This window comes from Dipteris shenzhenensis, chromosome 19, assembly GCF_047967505.1.
Source record: "Dipteris shenzhenensis isolate YYH24624 ecotype China chromosome 19, Dip_SZ_1.0, whole genome shotgun sequence".
NCBI lineage: Eukaryota > Viridiplantae > Streptophyta > Polypodiopsida > Gleicheniales > Dipteridaceae > Dipteris > Dipteris shenzhenensis.
Window position 1 is genome coordinate 48,003,313 of NC_141614.1, and position 7,207 is coordinate 48,010,519.

Here is a 7,207-nt window from a genome sequence, read left to right on the forward strand (position 1 = left end):
CTTTCATTCTCCATCATGAATCTGCAATCAACGTCACATGTGATGGTTCTTCTATACCCTAAAGATAAATGGAAAGGACTGTGACATGAATAGGAAGAGAAAAGAAAAATAGACAAAGAAAAGCTACATGAAGAGCTTTCCTCTGCTCTTGCTCCATGGCTATGGCCTCCAGGAGGGCCCATCGCACACTGTGGCACTTTGGCTGGTGACCACTTGGAAGGTTGAAAATAATGAATAGTAAGATAGAAGACAAAAGCATTCATAACTCCTAGCCAAAAAACTTGAGTAAGATTGATTAGCTTTGTAGGGGCAAAAAGAAAGGTCCACGGATAGCAAATGACTTGTTGTGTAGGATGATCTTCATAAAAGGCAATTTGAAAATCCCATCCGATTTATTGAGAGTTAATCAGGAGATTAGTGTTGGTCAAAGGACAACACATGACCGTTGCCTTCCCACACCTTTTTATCCCACAAACGCAGCTTTTGTGTGGCAGCTTTCCGCTTTTCTCTCTGTCACATATCCTATCCTGCTTCACGACTCGATTAGCTTCTGTTTTCAAACAGTAAATTCCCTTTCCTTTGTTTCTTTCGTTGTTTGATCGACGATGATCGCTTCTTTTCGTTTCTGAAATTAATCATCAGGGCTACCGTTAATCATTTGTCAGGCCTCTCTTTTGCTCAACCAAAATATATAGCTTCAGCGGTTTTTTAAATTGTTTTCAGCGTTTTCGGTCGCCAGGAGCTGGCATCTGTTTCGTTTACGATCATCTCCGCAAACATTGAGCAGTAAGACTTCTTTTCGAGCTTGATTTCCTGAACATCTCTCCTTTCCGCTATCTATTTTCAAAGTGTATCCAAAGGGAGTGCGCGTTTGCTCGAGTTTCAACTTCCGGATACCTTTCTAACACAGGACAACACTCCACATCATGTGTCTTCCGACAAGTCTCTGCAAATTTGGATGCTGCTTGATCTTCCTCTTTATTATCCTTCTCGTCATTCTCGGCAGAGGATGGATTCACCACGTAGTGCATGCCTGCATTATTGGCCACTCCTTGGTGGGAAATTGCGGCCACAACTTAGCTCCCTCTCCAACGATGGCGCCGACCACTGGCGGCCCAGCATTTAGCTTTCGGAAAGTGTTACCGTAATCTGGATTGGCCTGTTCACAGCTACACTATGGCGCACGGATCTGCTAACAGTTTTCGCGCCTGCGAAGGCCTGGCTATGGAAGCTTCTGATCGAGTAATGTATTACGATTTTTTATCTTCCGGATATATACACTGCACCAGGATTTTTTGGGCTCTCGAAGGGATACCGATCTCCTCGTTCGATGATCGGTTCTCAATCAACTGCGGCGATTCGACAGACGGAACTTCAGATTCAATCACCTCCCTCGTGGTGTAAGGATGTGTTTTGCGAATATCTTTTCATCTCCAGCATTTCAAAATCCTTGATGCTTTTTAACATCATAAGGAGCCGAACTTTTGTAGCGAACATGCCTATATGATGACGACCATACTTCGGCATTTTGTTCCAATACAGTATTCTTGTTTTGGTTCTATATTGTTCATAATCTTTAGTTCAAGAAATGGAGTAAAGTGTTTTCTTAAGCCGAAGAATGTTAGATCCGTCAGACGGAATTTGGTTGAATCGCTACCGAACAGGAAACTTTGCGATGTCTTATGTTGGTTAGCATAAAGGTAATACCTTCAGTAGGCAACGTCCATATGAGGCTTCCCGCCATATGAGGCTTCCCGCATCAGTAGTGACTCACATCCAGTGATTGGAACATGATCATCGCACAGGATACCGCATTCTCTCTCTCTCTCTATATATATATATGTATATGTATATATATATATATATACTTATACTTACTTAAGTAAGTATAAGTATATATATATATATATATACTTATACTTACTTAAGGCGGAGCAGTGAGAGAAGCCACATGTCGCACAGCGAGGGTATTAAGGAATGCCACATGTCACGTAGTTGGGGCTCCGAAATGGCAGCGGTGTGTCACCCTTGCTAGCGAACTCTACCCCTCCCCCTTCTCGGCCGGCCTCTGATGCTCTAGCTCATGCCGTCTGGTATGCGCCGTCTGTTCACCCACCCTTTCCAGCCATTTGGTCACCGTTTGGCCTCTACGGCATGTGCCCGTTGCCCACTTGCCCTTCCGGTCAGTCCAGCCACTCATTAAAAAAACAGAATTATATCTTCTCACCCCTTCCTTTTATATGTTTGTCCTCCTCCTTTTCCCTTTTTGAATCCCCCCCCCCCTTTTTTTTAAAATTTCTATATCTTCCCACCCCTCTACCCACCCTCTTCCCTTTCTTTCTTTTTTTTCCTTTTATATATTCTTCTTGCTCTTTTCACACCCTTCCTTTTCCCTTAAAAAAAAAACTATTTCGCATGCTTCCAACCCTCCTCCGTCTATTTATTTATTTTTATTCCTTCCTTACAAAGCCTCCAAATGGACTCAAAAATCATATCCTTTACCAAATCTTCATCAAGACGGTCACCTTCCAAAAGTTAACATTTCCTTTCTTTAAAGGTATACGTGGTTTGTCGTAAAATTGCAACCCCAAGCAAGATTAACATGACCTTAAAGTGGGTTTAAAAAGCAATTAGTTTTGTGATTATCACTTCTCTATTTCCTTAAGGTGGAGCATCCATGTGTCAAGGAATTGGAGTGTGACATGGTGCAATGCGGAGATCTCCTAGAGAGCATACGTGTGGCAGAATGCTAGAGATTCCTGGAGTGCATACGTGGCAAAATGTTGAGGCGTGGAGGGCATTTGAATTCATCCTAGCGGCGTGCATCTTGAAGGGAAGCATCTTTCTTAAGCGGGTGTAATGTTTGCTTCTCTAGCTCCCACCTCACATTTCCTCACACTGTGCTTTGCCAGCTCCCACATCTGTCGATTGTGAGCTTCTACTCGAGCTTGATGTCCCTCTTCCTCACAACTCGAGAAGCATGTTGGGTTGACAAAGAAGAGTAACATCATAGTTGGTGAGAGATCGGTGATCGTATAAGTCCCCCCCCCTCTTGCACGTGACAAAGAAGCTCCAAATATCCCTAGCACAATTGCCAGCGAAGTCTCCCAACCCAATCTTAGAACATGCTCGCCAATTGAATCATTTATATCCTCTTAATTTTTGCTCCTCCATCCATGTAGCTAGTTTGCAATAGTTACATTTGATGAGCTACTTGAGTGATTTTTGGGTGCAATGATTGGTGCTGGAGTGATACTATGGAGGAAGGTGAGGGTGAGGATTTGAACGGATGTCAAGGATGCAATGACGATGAAGATTAGGAGGAAGTGGTTGTGCGGTGAGTGAAACATGTTGTAGATGGCTGGGAGATGATTGAAGTCATGTCAAATCAAATGAGGTTGCACTAAATCATTGCTCATCATAGGTGACACATATGATTAAATTTGTGAGCTGGAGAAGTCTATACTAGCTTAGTCATGCACAAAAGAGAAATATGGGACTGGATCTTAGTCTTTAGACAATTTTACTTCTTGTGTGGCAATTCTCAGCTCAACTCATGTCAGTTTTAACTGGCTTTTCCACATTAGGATTCATGTCAAATTCTGTAATGCAGGTTTAAGGCTTGAAACAATTGATTTTATCAAGAATGCATGAGATAAAAGAGTTGTAATTGTTGGAAAGATTATGTAAAGGTGCCTTATCTACAAATTCATCATCGTTTGGGAGATATGAGCCTTTAAAGATGGGTATTTTCCTAGTTTTTAAATTTTATCTCTTTTTAAAAGCTTGCTAAATATGACAAAGCATCCACTTTGGGTGAAAGCGAGCCTATAAAGCAAAAGCTTGCCAAAACAAGCAAAATAGGTTTTTCAAGCAAAAGGTCAACAAAAAGAGGGCGAGCTCGCAAAGAGAGACACAATTCACTTGGCTCAAAGTTCAAGATTCTAGAATGAAGACCGATTTTGGATTGAGATGGTGAACGAGATTTTGAGGCACGATAGGTTTGTGGACAAATTTAGAGATTATGATTTCTATCTCCAACTATGATTGTGATTGTGATTGTGATTGTGATTTTGACTATGACTGTGTTTGAGACGTTCGAAGTAAAGCATGGGGTTGGTTGGGTGGAACTTAATTCTTCTGATTGAAAGTGCTTCTTCTCTCTAATTGAGAGACTTTGTATAGAATATGTTTCAAGCCTATTTTTTGTCTATTAATTTCAAATTTGTGCAATACCTTTGTTTATATAACTTGGTGGCTCACAATAGATCATATTGCGGGGAATTGAAGGTGCATATGGAGCTTTTAACATTTCCCACAATATAGAGGAAAATGGTAAAAAGAACTAGACACTTCTCATAGAGAAAAATGGACATATCTTTTATTGGCTTGGAAATGGATGAGGAAGAAGTTCATGTAAACGTCAATTAGGTGTTTTTGATGTATCTTACGATAGCTACTTGTGGATTAGAACTAAAATTGGAGGATTTTCTAACATTGTGTACTACTTGCTAGACACTAGATTTGCGTTCTTAATTCACATGTTTATGATATATATATATATATATGTATGTATGTATGTATGTATGTATATATATGTATATACATACACACATACACATAGTATATATATATATACACACACACATATCTGTATGTATATATGTATGTATATACATCTATGTATAAATATATATGTATATGTATAGGGTCCTTGGTTTCCTCCATCCATCCCAGACGTGTATCCTTGGTCATGGTCATATGAAGGTGATCCACAATTAGTTAGCATCATGGTCATAAGGTGATGAATAATTTATTAGTTCCATAGTTCAAACATTTTACTCATGTGATCATTTAGTGTACAAAATGGATCAAATCATATCAAATGGAAAAAATTTTGATTGGATTTTTATTTGGTGGCGTTACATACAAGCACTTCAACTCACATGCTACCTTACATAATTTTGAGTGACCTCCCCAAGGTGTAGACGTCATAGCGTTTCCCCTTTTGTATCCATTGAATGATTGCTAACTTACATGGATTTATGATTTATCCAATAATAATTTTCCTCTTTGTAAGTTGCCATGAATTTCCCTTTGGTATTCATTGAATGATTGCTAACTTGCATTGATTTATGATTTATCCAAGAATCATACAAAAAATAAGTAAAAACAATCTCTAGTAGTGTCATGTAGATTCAACCATTTTTAGTAAAAATTGAATGCTACTATAATTTTAGACAAAGTTCTTCATGAGATGGCTCAAATCTAGGCTCGCTCAAATGCAGTCACTTGATGTTTAAACTCTTCCTTCTTTGTTGTGACTTGACCTTTCCTTCCTAAATTTTCATCTTCTTGATTCCCATTTTTACACACACACAAGCTTGCTAATGATACCTATATCTACTCTTACACATACACAAATACACACTCACACATTTACCCCCACACACCCGTATATACATACTCACTTTTCCCTTTCAGTGTTTCCCCTTGTATTTCAGGAGTCCTTGTGGATCTTTACAATAGATGTTGTACCCTTGGTTAATGGTAATTAAAACCCCTCCCCTCTATCCTATATAAACATCTTTGGCTTGGGGGCTTTTAATAAAGTACCCTCGATGATGGAATAGGTATATTGAATCAAATCTATCTTTCTTGACATATGGGTCCCCATAATAGTTTCCAGTGGTGCACTTCATGTATTGTAATCCAATCCATTTTGAAAGTTTATTTTAAATAAACCCCCCTCACCAAAAAGCTCTCTTCTCCTCAACCCTTGAAGTTTTTTTTTCCTCTAACCCCTCCCATAACTTTCTTATTTTTCCTCACATTTGGTATTTCATGTTAATTATTTCCCTAGTGTATTGTTACTCCCTCTAACCCCCTAATACCCCCCCCCCACCCTGCTGTTTTAATTTTATTTTAATTATCTCCTATTATGATTTATTGAAACTGCCAACCCATTGGCCGTTTCCCCACTCTCGTGCTCTTATATCCTTGTGTGTTATCGATTGCTTCTACCTCTGCTTGTCCCCACCTCCTTCCTTGCATGTTTCCTTCCATCAATTAGCATGGAGTCCCCGCTCACACATGTGCTTTTTCCCTTCATTCCCTTGAACTTAATTCTCCCGCCTCTAATTGCAACTACCTCATACACTCTACTTTCGCTGAGCTTTTCTCTTGTGTGGCAGCATCTTCACTTCCCGTTGGCCTAATGCATCTTCAAGAGTCACCATAGCGTCTTGGCCATGGCATGCATAGCAGTAGTTCCACTGGTAGCTATTACTATAGTTGCTGCCACAATCCCCTTGAAATATTTTCTCCTCTGTGTGTGCAGTTAATGTGTTCGTGTCTTCTTGGAGATGGAGAGCCTTCTCTATCATTTAAGGCACACCTTAGAGAATATAGCCTTTCTAAAAGAGAGCTTTCATGCCAGCATAGGTTTTCTCCACACTAATGCTTTTATGCCATCGTGTAAACTAATAAGATCAAACAAGAGCCTAGGCTGCAAAAACATATTGGCAAAAACAAACACTCCGGAATTGCTTCAGACCCATGAATTTGACACCTCTTGTGGGAGATGGCCAATGGGAAAAAGAATTTAAGCTTGTACCATGGACCTCAAAATATTCAATTCAGTATTTAAGATAGGTGGATGGATTCTAAGATTAGTCGTAGAACAAATTGACATAGTTGGTGGAGCCATAGTTGCAAGCTATAGTGCAATTGGGGATAGAAGGGATGCCTTGGCAACACTAGCTAAGATCGAGATGTGCCCCTATTGAATTTGGTGACGATATAGATCTAAACTCTAGCCTTGGTAGACCCATATAGAAGAAATCACACGTCCCACTATCTCAAAACAATGAGGATCAACATGTCCTCAATTTTTATCAGCCTATTGCCAATGCGACCTAATTTCAAATGCTATAAGCACACACATATCACATCACTTACTTAAAAGCCAGCTTTTTGTTTGTTGCAACAACAACAAGAATTGGAGAGGCACTCAAGGCTCCAAATCTGCCGAGACAAACCAATTTGCTAAACAACTACAATCATAATCCCACAAAACAATGAGTGAAACCTTTGAGCTTTTAGTGATCTTCAATTGAGCTTTTCATCAATCCCCAATCAGCCATATACTTTTTCCATACTTTGTCTCATTGCTTTGTCTAGTAAATCGATGAGACAAAAAGAAGTG

At 39.6% G+C, this 7,207-nt stretch overlaps 1 long non-coding RNA gene across 3 annotated transcripts; it reads left to right on the top strand.

The window, feature by feature from the left end:
• Positions 1-531: 531 nt before the first annotated feature.
• LOC147890561 (uncharacterized) lies at positions 532-1,537 on the top strand. 3 transcript variants are annotated; one of them, XR_015542673.1, is made up of 3 exons: positions 532-563; positions 724-786; positions 911-1,537. It is a non-coding gene; the product is annotated as an uncharacterized LOC147890561 (long non-coding RNA). The 3 variants fall into 3 exon arrangements; XR_015542674.1 differs by lacking the exon at positions 532-563 and having other exon boundaries at positions 588-786; XR_015542675.1 differs by lacking the exon at positions 532-563 and having other exon boundaries at positions 588-786; positions 1,170-1,537.
• Positions 1,538-7,207: the final 5,670 nt, after the last annotated feature.